Source organism: Gymnoscopelus microlampas, assembly GCF_963454915.1.
Source record: "Gymnoscopelus microlampas genome assembly, chromosome: 20".
Taxonomy (NCBI): Eukaryota; Metazoa; Chordata; class Actinopteri; order Myctophiformes; family Myctophidae; genus Gymnoscopelus; species Gymnoscopelus microlampas.
This window is the reverse complement of record NC_139957.1, coordinates 47,135,903-47,151,099: the sequence shown is the minus strand read 5'-3', so window position 1 is coordinate 47,151,099 and position 15,197 is coordinate 47,135,903. Positions and strand designations below refer to the sequence as shown.

Here is a 15,197-nt window from a genome sequence, read left to right as displayed (position 1 = left end):
AGAATAATAGTAATACGTGGTCAAAGCATCGCACCCCCCATGGCTTCACAAAGTGTAACTTCATGAGCAGAGGTAGCTAGCTATCCGTAGCTACAGGCTAACTGCTAACGCTAGCCTGTCGGCGCAGTCTACAGCAGGGGTTCCCAAACGATGGGTCGGGACCCCTATTCGGGTCACACGCCAATGTTTTTCTAAAGCATTTCAGAAATGTTCAAAGAACAAAACAAAAACATTATAAAAAATATATATAATAAAGAAATAATGAAAATAGTCGATCTACAAGCTAACAATGCGCCACATTGCGACACAATGTGAGCCTGTAGATGAGCATTTTTTTTAAACAGAGCTTTGAATAAGAGCAAGTGCTTAATTCATAATATATTTTAGTTTTTGTAAGTCTGGGTCTTGGGGGGGGGGGGGGGGGGGGGGCGTTTGGGGACCCACTGGCTCACCGTTTAAACTGGGTAAAGCTAGAAAGATTGGTCAGACCAGACTCACACGTCCCAGTTGAACGCTGATGGTGAACTAAGTGGAAGGCTTTAGATGTATCACTGGTGACAGTTTATTAAGTGGAAGGCTTTAGATGCATCACTGGTGACAGTTTAACACTAAAGTTCCATGTGTGTAATGAGCTACACTTGCCCATGGGGTCTTCCGAAGTGGCTAACATGCTCACCCACACGCATGCTAATTTTGCTAACCCCTCAGTGATGAGAGTTTATTCAGAAACAAATAAATACATACAAAATCTCTCATAATTAAAGTGCAAAATTAGCATGGCAGTGAGCCATGTTCTCTGCATTGATGCTTCAAAATGTATCTCATTGTGTCCTAATTTGACACGTTTTTTTTTTCTTTTTCTTTTCCATTTTGACACAAGATACATTTTGAGAATTTCTTATTTATTTCTGAAAGTTTCCTTTTGAAGCCAGACTGCAGTTGTGATATCTATATTAATATAATAATAATTAATATCTATCTATATTAAGAAGCAATTAAACAAGGTTTTATTTTATCTTTTTATCTTTTTTTTTCATTTCTCATTTGTGTTTTTTGCTCATGATTTGGAGGCTTGCCTTGTTAATAACATGTAAGAGAGAACAGATATCATGGAATTTCTGTGTACAAAGTTTTTGTTTTGTTTTACGTTATACTTTCACTTTCTAGGTGAACTTTGCTATGTCTGTCAATTTTTCCAATCCGGATAATTGATACAAATTATACAATAACGTGACAATATAGGATTTCAAATCATCAATTCCTCCAGGGGCTTGTTTTGAGAGAATTTGGGAATTGGCCATGTTGTTTTATTTATTGTTTTGACATAATTATTGAAACGGTGTGGACAGGAAACTGTGGTTGAGCTCATTTCACCTCTTTCACTGCAGCCATCAGATAGACGTGATGCCGTCCTTACAGCCTTGAAAAGATGAATTATACGATACGATACGATACGATACGACTTTATTGTCAGCTTTCACTGAAATTTGCTTTGTGTCCATGACGTCACCGTTCAAGATACAGGCAGGACATACACAATACATTACACAAAGTACATTACAGGACATACATCACAGAAGCAGACAGAAACAAGAACAATAGAACAAATCCTCTTGGTTTACCGATTTTGGTTTAAAAGCAAAACAGACTGATGTACAAAAGAGTTCTTTAGCCTGTTTTTCTTATATTTAGGGACTCTAAACCGCCTCCCGGAATTATTGTTCATTACAGTTGGGACATACAGTATAGTATATAAGCTTAGTGAGGAGGTGGACATACACCTTATTGACTGCACTGTTTGATGTGTCAGATGTTATGCATTCAAATAATTACCAAGCATCGACCATTAAATATAATATAATATGATTTTACTTGAGTAAATATTGTATATTTTTTCTCCACCATAATTATTCGACAGCTTTAGTTACAAGATACTTTGCAGATTTGGATTGTTATTAAAAAAAACATGCATTAACCAATTAAAAGCCCTATGTTATACTTTTTCCATTCAAAAATGTCCAATCTACAAGCTAATTCAATTTGAGTAGGCTACTTTAACTTTGGTACTTTAAGTATATTTAGGTGCCAATACTTTAATGCTATTACTCATGTAAAATGTTGAATACATGCCTTGTACTTGTAACAGAGTGGTATACTTTTACTTAACGGCATAGTATGTTACTTTTTATGTTTTTGTGTGTAACAAAACAGTTATCATTCACTACAGTAGTGTGGTGGTGTTTACCTATAGAAACACACTACAGTAGTGTGGTGGTGTTTACCTATAGAAACACACTACAGTAGTGTGGTGGTGTTTACCTATAGAAACACACTACAGTAGTGTGGTGGTGTTTACCTATAGAAACACACTACAGTAGTGTGGTGGTGTTTACCTATAGAAACACACTACAGTAGTGTGGTGGTGTTTACCTATAGAAACACACTACAGTAGTGTGGTGGTGTTTACCTATAGAAACACACTACAGTAGTGTGGTGGTGTTTACCTATAGAAACACACTACAGTAGTGTGGTGGTGTTTACCTATAGAAACACACTACAGTAGTGTGGTGGTGTTTACCTATAGAAACACACTACAGTAGTGTGGTGTTGTTTACCTATAGAAACACACTACAGTAGTGTGGTGGTGTTTACCTATAGAAACACACTACAGTAGTGTGGTGGTGTTTACCTATAGAAACACACTACAGTAGTGTGGTGGTGTTTACCTATAGAAACACACTACAGTAGTGTGGTGGTGTTTACCTATAGAAACACACTACAGTAGTGTGGTGTTGTTTACCTATAGAAACACACTACAGTAGTGTGGTGGTGTTTACCTATAGAAACACACTACAGTAGTGTGGTGGTGTTTACCTATAGAAACACACTACAGTAGTGTGGTGGTGTTTACCTATAGAAACACACTACAGTAGTGTGGTGGTGTTTACCTATAGAAACACACTACAGTAGTGTGGTGGTGTTTACCTATAGAAACACACTACAGTAGTGTGGTGGTGTTTACCAATAGAAACACACTACAGTAGTGTGGTGGTGTTTACCTATAGAAACACACTACAGTAGTGTGGTGGTGTTTACCTATAGAAACACACTACAGTAGTGTGGTGGTGTTTACCTATAGAAACACACTACAGTAGTGTGGTGGTGTTTACCTATAGAAACACACTACAGTAGTGTGGTGGTGTTTACCTATAGAAACACACTACAGTAGTGTGGTGGTGTTTACCTATAGAAACACACTACAGTAGTGTGGTGGTGTTTACCTATAGAAACACACTACAGTAGTGTGGTGGTGTTTACCTATAGAAACACACTACAGTAGTGTGGTGGTGTTTACCTATAGAAACACACTACAGTAGTGTGGTGGTGTTTACCTATAGAAACACACTACAGTAGTGTGGTGGTGTTTACCTATAGAAACACACTACAGTAGTGTGGTGGTGTTTACCTATAGAAACACACTACAGTAGTGTGGTGGTGTTTACCTATAGAAACACACTACAGTAGTGTGGTGGTGTTTACCTATAGAAACACACTACAGTAGTGTGGTGGTGTTTACCTATAGAAACACACTACAGTAGTGTGGTGGTGTTTACCTATAGAAACACACTACAGTAGTGTGGTGGTGTTTACCTATAGAAACACACTACAGTAGTGTGGTGGTGTTTACCTATAGAAACACACTACAGTAGTGTGGTGGTGTTTACCTATAGAAACACACTACAGTAGTGTGGTGGTGTTTACCTATAGAAACACACTACAGTAGTGTGGTGGTGTTTACCTATAGAAACACACTACAGTAGTGTGGTGGTGTTTACCTATAGAAACACGTGAAAGGAAAAGAAGAAAGACAAGCAGAACACATCTTACATCAATGCCTGTATATACTGTAGGCTCCTTTTCTTGAAAGGTTATTCCCAAGTTCTCCCAAAAGGAGGCGCTATGCTCGGCGAAGCCCCCGGTGCTCATGTAGACACAGTCTATATTTATATATATATCTATCTAGGGCCCCAGAATCCATCCAATCATGATGTTTACACAGAAATTCACACCATCCTAAACCCCTAACCCCCCCGACATCAGCTGACCTGGACAGCAGCATGCTCTGTCCAGAAGGTGTTCGTCTCTGTGATGTTTCTATTTGTTACTTTTGCTGTCGGACAGGGCTGTCACCATTAGGACATTTTATTCCACCGTTAATTGTCGCTCAAATGGTCGCGATTTACGATTTGATTGTGTTTCAGTCATTCGGAACATTGTGAATAAATAAATGTACATTTGTGTTTGGCTCTTTAGGCTTCGTAAACAAAAGTTGTACAGAGCAGATATGACAAATAACTTACATCATTTAATGACTTTATATTTACATAAAAAAACATGAATAGTGGAATTAGCAGATCTACATGTTCAAAACACGTCACGATGTGACACGTTTTGAGCTTGTAGATCTGCTATTTCCACTATTTTTTTTTACATTTTGGAAATGTATGAAAATATATGACGATTATGCAAAAACAAATATGCGATTATCTCAAATAATTGACCATTATGTAATAATTGTGACAGGCCTAGTGTCAGATGGAAAACCTTGTATGTCCAAAAAACATATTTTTTTTTGCATTATTTTTAAAATGGCGAAAATTGCCGATACACTCACACATAATTTATGGGAAAAAAAGGGAAAAAAAGGTCAAAAAGTGAAACATGGAGATACAAGGTTTCATTTTCCTTGGCGGAAAAAAATACATTGGTTCCTTCTGCGGCCCTCCCACCCATCTGACCACATAACATGTGGTGGGATGGGTGGGCCGCGGGCTTTTGAGCATGAGTTGAGTTGGATAGTTTTATTATTTTCCTTTTGTTAATTTTTTTGTTGTTGTTGTTTGTTTCTTATCCGTCGACAAGCATGGGGGGCGGGGGGGGGGGGCTGTCTCCGATGCATTTGTCTCCCTGTTTGTTGTTCTATTGTTTATGTATTTGTTTGTTTGTTTTCTGAGCCATCATCCTCATCTATCTGACAGTTATCCAGCAAAAAAAAAAGAAAATGAAAGAGAAAATAAATGAAGACATCCTTGTTTTCTCACCTCATCCTGTCGCAGCATGGATTTTCAGTCCACAAAAAAAATCTCATGGGATCTGTGTCATTCGGGGCTTTTTTTTAGCAAAACATTCTTACTTTTATTTAAAAGAAAGCAGATGACGAAACAAAAAAAGGCAACAAAATCTTTTCTTGCCATCAATTTCTTTTCCATTTTTTGGGGCCTCTTCCAAAAAGGAAAATCAGCATCGGCCCAAAAAAAAAACACAAATTACCAATAAATGAAGAAAGTTGTGTACGAAAAAAAAAAATACTACATCCTCCCAACCCCTCACTGTAGCCCCCTCGCCCCCTCCCTCCTGATTCCCTTGCCCCCCCCCCCCCCCCCCCCCTCCACTTCTTAAGCCTAGTTTATGCTTCGGAGAAAAAGTCAACTTTTGTTGGTTTTGGCCGAAGCACGAATGATCCTGTATACAGTATATACCCTTCCCTCACCGAAGCCGTTCTGCATAGTACAACTTTAAGATCCATCAGATGGCATTTAAATAATTTTATTGCCACAAACTCTAGACGTGTCCTGCTTCCTCTGGGATGTCCATTTTGGTTGGCATGGGGGTCCGCCAGTGTTGATTTTGACAACAAATTTTGATTACATTTTTGTCTTTTGAATCACATTACATTTAGTTTTAGTCATATTTTAGTCATCTGAAATGCTTTAGTTTTTGTCTAGTTTTAGTCGACTAAATATAATACGATTTTAGTCGACTAAAACTACAGTTGATTTATTCAACTAAAATGTGTTTTGGAGGTGGCTTGATGGCGCCGCAATGGCTGATTTTACACTTGGTTGCGTGCTGAAAATAGCCGATCTACAAGCTCACAACGCGTCGCGCTGCGACGCGTTGTGAGCTTGTAGATCGGCTATTTTCAGAACGCAACCAAACATAAAATGACTAACATTCTAGTCTAGTTTTTATTCGTTGACGAAATTGTCAATATATATGGGGTTCGTTCTGAAATTGCTCACCGGAGCGCACTCGCCTATTAGTTTGTATCGGCCAGTGTGCTCAGTGCTGTATTTCCAAACACACCCATTTAGTCTTAGATTTAGTCACCGTAGCTTAGTTTTTATTTCGTTTTCATGTAGTTTTCGTCAGCAGTCAGTTTCGGTAGTCGACCAACATAGTTTTAGTCGACAAAATCAACACTGGGGTCCGCAGGGCGGTCATTTTGGTTAGCATGGGGGTTGTTTTGGTTAGCATGGGGGTCATTGTATTTAGCATGAGGGTCATATATATTTAGCATGAGGGTCATATATATTTAGCATGAGGGTCATATATATTTAGCATGGGGGTCCGCAGCACTCTTCACTGGTTTGGTTGTGTGCCAATCACAGCATGCTGGCTGGCGCCATACTATGGTAGTGGTTCTCAAAGTGTGGTCCCGGGGACCCCCAGGGGTCCTTGAGGGGGTTCCAGGGGGTCCCCAGCTAAATTAATGATAGCTAGGAGAGAATCTGTACATTTTTTGTTACACTCTCAGAGTTCAATTAACACTGAGGACAACACACTCTCAGAGTGACAGACCTGTAAGGGTCCATTTGTACAGTGTACACTCCCTGGTGTCCATTTGGACCCCGGGTGGTCCGCAGACCAGAGGTTGAGGACCAGTGCCACGTCCCTCTGCTTCTGAGCCTGATTTATATGCATGGCTGCAAGTCACCGGAAATAGTGAGCTTGCAGATCTGCTGTTTAGAGAGTGAAATACATCAAGCATGAGACATGCATTACTTTATCCATTGTTTGTCTTCTTGTGTCTTATTGTGATCACTGCAACTTAATGATACTGCATTCTCTCTCTCTCTCTCTCTCTCTCTCTCTCTCTCTCTCTCTCTCTCTCTCTCTCTCTCTCTCTCTCTCTCTCTCTCTCTCTCTCTCTCTCTCGTACATCCGGTTGTCCTTATTAAAGTGATTGTGTTCTCTGTGGTGAAAACTGTGGTTCCGTCCCCCTCCAGGAATTTCACCAGATGGCCGTGATGTCACACTGTGATGTCATACTGTGATGTTACTCTGTAACTCAAATCTTTGCTATCTGGGGGATTCTACAAATGACTTCTAAATCTTAACAGTTTTCTGAAAATAAAATAAATACAAGTAACATAACTTAAATGCAGGAATAACACGTGAGAGCGTGATAAAACAATGTGGTCCTGCGACACACAATAACAATAAATAGTCCAATACATTACAAAGCAACACGTCACTTGAACTCACAAAATACAAAACCACTGAAATCCACCCAAAATCCCTAATAAATGCATCACCAGCCTGTAGTTTTTTTTCTCCATTACAGAATTTTCTCACTTTTTTTAATACACCTTTAAGTACCTGCTGACATGACTGGCGCCATCCTGTGGAATTCCTCTCTCTCAGTGTGTGTTTGTCTGCGTGGGGGAAACTAAAGGCCGTGGGTGCAAATCCGAGTCCGCCAAAGGACAAAGCTGTAAGCTTATGTGGTTTGATCTGTCAAGTGCCTTTGAACATTGGATTGACTTCTCAAAGAACACAACTATGTAACTGCAACAGTTTATTTGTTATCTTCTATCTTCTTCCTTTGCTCCCACTGCCATTAGTTTGACTCGCTTTTCTAACGCTCAGTTTATACTCCATGGCATGAAGGGACTCACTAAATACCAGGTGTTTCATCCGGATGGGCGTGATTTAGCTCAGTAGTTCTCAAACGTTGTATTTCTTCATTTCAAGGATCCCCAGTTTGGTTTGCATTAGGACCCCCATAAAGTTACAGACCTGCAAGGGTCCTCGGACCCCACTTTGAGACCCACTAGGGTTTAGCAGTCGATGAGTTGACCACCGATAGGGTGGAAATCAGTTATAATCTAATTCTAAATTGTGTACAGTACTTCAATATTGATATGAAATGTATTCTTAGTTCATAAACATTGACATTCAACGTAGCTAGCATAGCTTAACTTGACGAGCTAAGCTATGCCCATATTGTTCCCGTTTCATAATGTACACAATTTATATTCATCAGTGCGTTAGTATTAGGGTTGTAGTACTCGAGACCGGTCTCAGTATCGAGTACTACAACAATTTATATTCATCAGTGCGTTAATATGCTGTATGATGGCTCAACGGTCAATCAGTGTTAATTTTGACAGCAAATCTTTATTTAGTTTTAGCCTTTATCTTTTTAAAACCGTTTTAGTCATATTTTAGTCATCTGAAATGTTTGTTTTAGTCTAGTTTTAGTCCACTAAATCTACAGTTGATTTAGTCGAGTAAAATGTATTTTTGACGGCCCGTGATGGTGTCGATTTATATTTAGCTGCATCAAAGCACGACATCCGCTTGCAAACAAGCATAACATGACTTAGTTCTACTGGATCTCTTCTCCACTAGTCTTAGTTCTACTGGATCTCTTCTCCACTAGTACATTTTACGTCATAGTTTTAGTCTACGAAATTAACACTGATTGTAATGTTATTTAACCAATGAGAACATGTTTTAACAAGTTCCATTGTAATGTTATTTAACCAATGAGAACATGTTTTAACAAGTTCCATTGTAATGTTTTTAGCCAATGAGAACATGCATCAGGCACACTACGCCTGATGATGGTGCAATACGTAAGGGGGGGGGGGGGGCGTTCCCCCGGGTTAAATACCTGGTTTTTAGCAAGTCCCATCACACAAAGTTGTCGCTTGCCAAAAAAACAAAACATTTGAGTTTAGTTTTGTTTTGGAAAGTGACTCTGTTGTGGAATATAAATGAAATGTTTCACTGTCTCACGTGATCACAGCTTTGCCCTGTGGTGTTTTTATGTTTTTCTTTGTAATCTTGTTTGTATACTTTCCCTAAATGCAACTTACTTTAAGCATGCATCAACATCTTGCAGTATTATAACCAAAGCAAAAGATTAAGACAATTAACCTCATTATTCTCAGTCAGTATCTTCTTCTCTCCCAAGACTGCACGGCCCGGCCCATGTTTTAATGTTTTACAGACTAACATTAACAAACATCATTTTAATGTTTTATAGACTGACATTAACGAGCAGAATATCTGTCATCTACAAACACATGAGAGAGCGGCGCCTGCTCTCCATTGTGTGTTTTATTTTGTGTACATCTGGTTGCAGTGTGTGCAGACTTTTGAAGTGGCTTGGTTCACCATCTTATTGACGTGCATTCTTTACATTATTATTATTATTATTGACGTGCATTCTTCACATTGGACAGGCTTAGTAATGTCCTTTGTTTAGCTTTTTGACTGACTTCCAATTAATCGATGACGTTTTCCATTTATGATTATGATTTTCTTTTGGGGGAGGTGGGGCTGTTCTATTGGTCAGGTTGATTATTTATTCATTTTTTATTTGATTTTTTCACTCAGTCTATTGGGAGTATTTCAATCACAGTTTGATCTTGTTTTTTATATAACATTACATTTTGACTTCTTTTATAGGGGTGGTCGGGTGTGGATGTGGATTGAGAACTGTTTCCAACCATAATATTTGGGCTTTAACCGATAAACTGTGTTTACAATGTATTGTACCGATATACTGTATGTTTACCATTTCTTGCCAAACTTTCGAGGATGTGAGCGTAACGTAATTGTAGCAAACATATTCTATAATATATTATATGACAAACATTTTTTTTTAACTTTTCATTAGCTAAATATTTATAAAACCCACAGACAGACCTATTCTGACCATTGTATTTTCCAAAGATAATTAAAAATCAAATATTGGAAATAGACGATCTACATCGTATCGCGTTAAAGAGTTTTTAGAGCGTCTATCTCTGCTCACAAACAAAATATGAAAGTCTTTCATTAATGAACTATTGACGACCGACGGCGAATAAATGGATGTTTGCCATCCGTATGCTAACGTTTACGCTCAGTGAAGCCCAAACATTAGGCAAAGAGAAGCAGTTCCACATCCCTTTGCTTTCTTCTTTTTTTTTTTCTTTTACAGATTTAAAAAAAATCTATTTCAAGATGAAAAATCCACTGAATTGTTGATGAAATCAAAAAGAAAAGAAAAAAAAAACCTAAACCAAATGTGTGAACTGCATGGCTAAGAAGTTGCAGTTTAGGGTTGGTCAGAACCTTCTCCTCTGTCAGTGTGTTTTCTCTCTAGAGTTGTTCTGTTCATTTCTTCCTTGTATTTAGACGGGCATGTAGATGCTCATTGTCTGTATATCCTCCATCCTCCTTCCTTACAGCCAAAAGCTCTAATGCCGGCCGACCGCTTCGTTCAGCCTTTACATGGACATGGCAACTGACTCTCACCATCACCCTCATGTTCCTCCTCATCACCTATGTGGTTCCCTCATAGGCTCACACCTTCCTCTCCTCCTCCTCCTCCTCCTCACCTCTCCTCCCTCTTCCCGTCTTTAGAAAAGTAAAGAAAAAAAAAACAAGACAAATTATGTACAGCCATAATCCATTCATCCTAAAGAAACAAAAAGGACAAATTTTAAGAAAAACATCTATCTGATGACTAGAGATTGTAGATATTTATCGGAAAAAAAGAAAAACATTCTATTTAACACACGAAAAAAATTGTAGATGTACAGTTTTTTTGTAAAGAGAGAGAGAGAGAGAGAGAGAGAGAGAGAGAGAAAGATAACCTGGAATTATTTATTGAAGAGAGAAAAAAAACAAAAAACAGAATTATGGGTGAAGTTTATTTTTCATGTTCTGTGGTGTGAATGTATACATATATGTTCTTATCCCTGCTTAACGGTTAGACTGAAACAACAAGCTAACAGTGATCTGTTGAAACTGTACCTTTTTGTTTTTTTTACCCCGACACGTATTCCAAGAACCTTCTTACACAACTTTCCTTTGTAAATTATTTTCTTCATGCCAAAACCATGCGGGCAATTTGTTGATGTAAGTTGACACATAACGGTGTGGTATTGATATTCTTTCTTTCTTCTTCCTCATTGGGTATAACGGCTTTAAAGGAGTAGTTCACCCCAAAAATGACTTATTTTCTATCAATTACACACCCATTGAATTCATGGAGATTTTTTAGTTGTTGTTGCATTCCTGAGACAATAATTTGATTCCCGGCAGAAAGATGTTAATGTATCCGGTAGGAGACTCAAAGGAGTCTCTTTGAGTCTCCTACCGGAAATACACCCGGTCATTACATCATTGGCTATTATTTAAAAATCTCCATGAATTCAAGGCTTCATGGGTTGTGTAATTGATAGAAAATAAGTAAGTATTTGGGTGAACTATTCCTTCAAGTTGCAGTTTGTACGTTTTTGATGGTGGGGGATATGAATATTTCTCCCCCCCCACTATGGTAAAAAATATATATGCACTCACCGGACCACTTCATGGGAACGCCTGCCCAAATTTACATTACATCACAATTTCTAATCAGCCAATTATGTGGCTGTAACTCAATGCATTTAGGCCTTTGGCTTGAACACTATTGTCATTTTAGATAGCACATATAATTAGAACAAAGTACAAACTGCATCTTCAAGTAAGCTTTGTATAACGTTTAGGATAACATTTGAATGTTTGCCTTAATATAGCATATGATATAACATTAGATCTGTAGCTACTGTGATGTGTGTTTGAACATAAATGTTTTGTGAAGTCTATAGAATAATGTGCCTTGATGTAATGTTTATGTCTTGACGTTTCATATGATATTTGCATGAATAGAATGTATAGGATATGCATGGTTAGGCGCGCCTTGATGCCAGTGGATGTTGGCAAACAAAATGGCCTTTTTGAATGTTCACCCTGAGGATTAATGTTCAAGAACAAAATACAAAACTACAGTAAGTTGACTTCTACCCACTTGATTCATTCTCACAGCAGGACAAAAACAGTCACAGTGCGAGGCTGTTAACATTAAGTGATGTGAACTACTGTACAATTTAGGCATTTTGCAGACGCTCTTAATCCAGAGCGACTCTAATGTATAGTCCTGCTACACAATAACATCCATTGCATTCAAAGTAAGAATGTGGGTTTTTACTGCATGATAGATTGTTTTCTGAGCCTTCCTCGTACATTAAGAAATGTACGAGGAACCTGTTCTAAACCTATGTTACCAGGCAGCTGCTCAGCACATTACCTCATATGACTGCTGTTTTAACACTTAAAGGGCAAGACCACTTTGGTAGAGGTTTGGGTTGTGTATTTACCTTGCCATGATGTAACTCCAAAGGTGGACAAGAAATCAAAAATAATTGCTCCATTGATTAGAAATTGATAATTCTAAATATGCTCCTCATTGACTTACATTGTACGGTAAAACAGCTCTCAAAGTCACTATTTTAGCACGTAAACGAACACGAACAAAGCTGATTCAGACAATATAGAACATCAGCAAACCCAGTACTGTTTGTTTTTTTAATAAAAATGTCAACTTCCTGTTGATTTTACTATTTGAAGATCCGGATCTGGATCCGCAAATCCAGTCCAGGTTTTCTTCTTAATAAAAATAGCAAAATCAACAGGAAGTTAACATTTTTATTAAAAAAAAAAACAGTACTGGGTTTGAGTTACATCATGGCAAGGTAAATACACAACCTAAACTTCTACCAAAGTGGTCTTGCCCTTTATCATTTCAACTTTTTCAAAAACATTTCTAGTGCTCAAAATGGTTTAATGGACAACATTTCTTGGCTGGTCTCTTCGTCAGGTCAAATTCATTTTCGACCCGACGAAGAGCCCAAGCAAGCTACGTTAAAATAAATCTTATTGGAGCATTTGAGTGTGCTGGTTCGATCCAAACTGCACTTTGACATAAAGTATGATCTGAACTGCCCTTTGACCTACAGTATGATCCAAAATTCACTTTGACATAAAGTATGCACAGTATCAAGGCTTACGTTTAGACTAAGGAGTAAAGAAGCAACAAGTGTGTCTAGTGTGCCTTTAAATTGGCTAAATTCCAGCTTTTTTAATGTTCCGCTAGAGTATATGGAGTTTGTAGAGTGAGTACAGTGTGGAAAAACTCTCTCAGAGGATTTGATTTAAAATGGAATCATAGGGGAGGGGGGGGGGGGGGGGTCTTGCAAGCTATTATAGCACATGCAAGACACTACTGCACCTTCTATGGCCTGAAATCCTAGTGTGCCTGGTGATGTAGCTAGCATCCTAAACACCTTCCTGGTGATGTAGCTAGCATCCTAAACACCTTCCTGGTGATGTAGCTAGCATCCTAAACACCTTCCTGGTGATGTAGCTAGCATCCTAAACACCTGCCTGGTGATGTAGCTAGCATCCTAAACACCTTCCTGGTGATGTAGCTAGCATCCTAAACACCTTCCTGGTGATGTAGCTAGCATCCTAAACACCTTCCTGGTGATGTAGCTAGCATCCTAAACACCTTCCTGGTGATGTAGGCTAGCTAGCATCCTAAACACCTTCCTGGTGATGCAGCTAGCATCCTAAACACCTTCCTGGTGATGTAGCTAGCATCCTAAACACCTTCCTGGTGATGTAGGCTAGCTAGCATCCTAAACACCTGCCTGGTGATGTAGCTAGCATCCTAAACACCTTCCTGGTGATGTAGGCTAGCTAGCATCCTAAACACCTGCCTGGTGATGTAGCTAGCATCCTAAACACCTTCCTGGTGATGTAGCTAGCATCCTAAACACCTTCCTGGTGATGTAGGCTAGCTAGCATCCTAAACACCTTCCTGGTGATGTAGCTAGCATCCTAAACACCTTCCTGGTGATGTAGGCTAGCTAGCATCCTAAACACCTGCCTGGTGATGTAGCTAGCATCCTAAACACCTGCCTGGTGATGTAGCTAGCATCCTAAACACCTTCCTGGTGATGTAGGCTAGCTAGCATCCTAAACACCTTCCTGGTGATGTAGCTAGCATCCTAAACACCTTCCTGGTGATGTAGCTAGCATCCTAAACACCTTCCTGGTGATGTAGGCTAGCTAGCATTCTAAACACCTGCCTGGTGATGTAGCTAGCATCCTATTGTAGCTAGTAGCCTAAACAAACGGGTGAACATTCATGACGCTGCTATTTTGGAAGCTGTAGATGCGTGAGACGGGCTAGAGGTCGTGGGCCGCCAGGGAGGGGAGCCAGATCTATAGGACCACACACCTTACACATGAGCCTGAGTGGTCAGTTGCACCACACAGGACATTGCAGATCTACGCGCTTGCAGATCTGCTTTTTTCGTTTGGTGCTAAGACACCAGTGAACACGTTTAAATCGTGCTATAGAGTCATTTTGATTTGATCAGGTATTTTGATAGAAATATTTACGACGATGATACATGCGTATATATACGTATATATATATGCGTATTGTTCAACATTTTTTAATAATAATAAATGTCAACAGGCTGATGATCAAAGCCTTTTCTTTATCCTATTCTGGCTCATCCCTCCACAAACACCCTTAAAGACTCACTTATACTTGGCCGTTGTCGTGCATCGAGAACATCGGATCTACAAGCTCACAATGCATTGCACATTGATTGTGAGCTTGTAGATCTGATATTTTCGGAGTGCGACACCCGCGTGCAACCAAGTATGGATCAGGCTAAAAGGTTGTCGGTGAAACTTCAACCTCTTTCCTTTGCTTTCGGTTTCTTTGGTGTTGTCGTTTGGTCTTGATTTTCACTCTCACTCAACGGTGAGTTTGTGTGTTTTATTGTGTTTGTGTTGTAATGTCTGCTCAGTGTTTGTGTTGTAATGTCTGCCTGCTGCGTACTCAGTGTTTGTGTTGTAATGTCTGCCTGCTGCGTACTCAGTGTTTGTGTTGTAATGTCTGCCTGCTGCGTACTCAGTGGTAGCTTCGTTTTCTGGATTCCATTTCCGGGAGATGACCTAGATACGCTCACCCTCAGAATTCTCTTTGGGGGGACACACACACACTCTCCCCCCTCAGAATTTAACCGTCCCTGTCATCTCCCGAAAATGGCGTAGAAAACGGACACCCCTCACCCCCGTTTTGACCAAAATGTCCTTATAATCTTTCTAACGTGTCTCCCTGTCTCTGCCCCCCCCCCACACCCCACCCACCAGGAGGTGAATTAGTGATCCCGCCCCTTGTTGAGGATCCGTTGTTAGAGCCCCCCTCCTCTGTAGCTCCTCGTGCACCCCCC

The 15,197-nt window shown here is 39.4% G+C and overlaps 1 protein-coding gene across 5 annotated transcripts in view; it reads left to right on the top strand.

Annotated features, from left to right (window-relative positions):
- Positions 1 to 15,197, top strand: part of nrxn3a (neurexin 3a) — a gene marked incomplete at its 3' end in the record, with an annotated part of 238,564 nt that overhangs the window by 222,332 nt on the left and 1,035 nt on the right. The window lies entirely within an intron of this gene.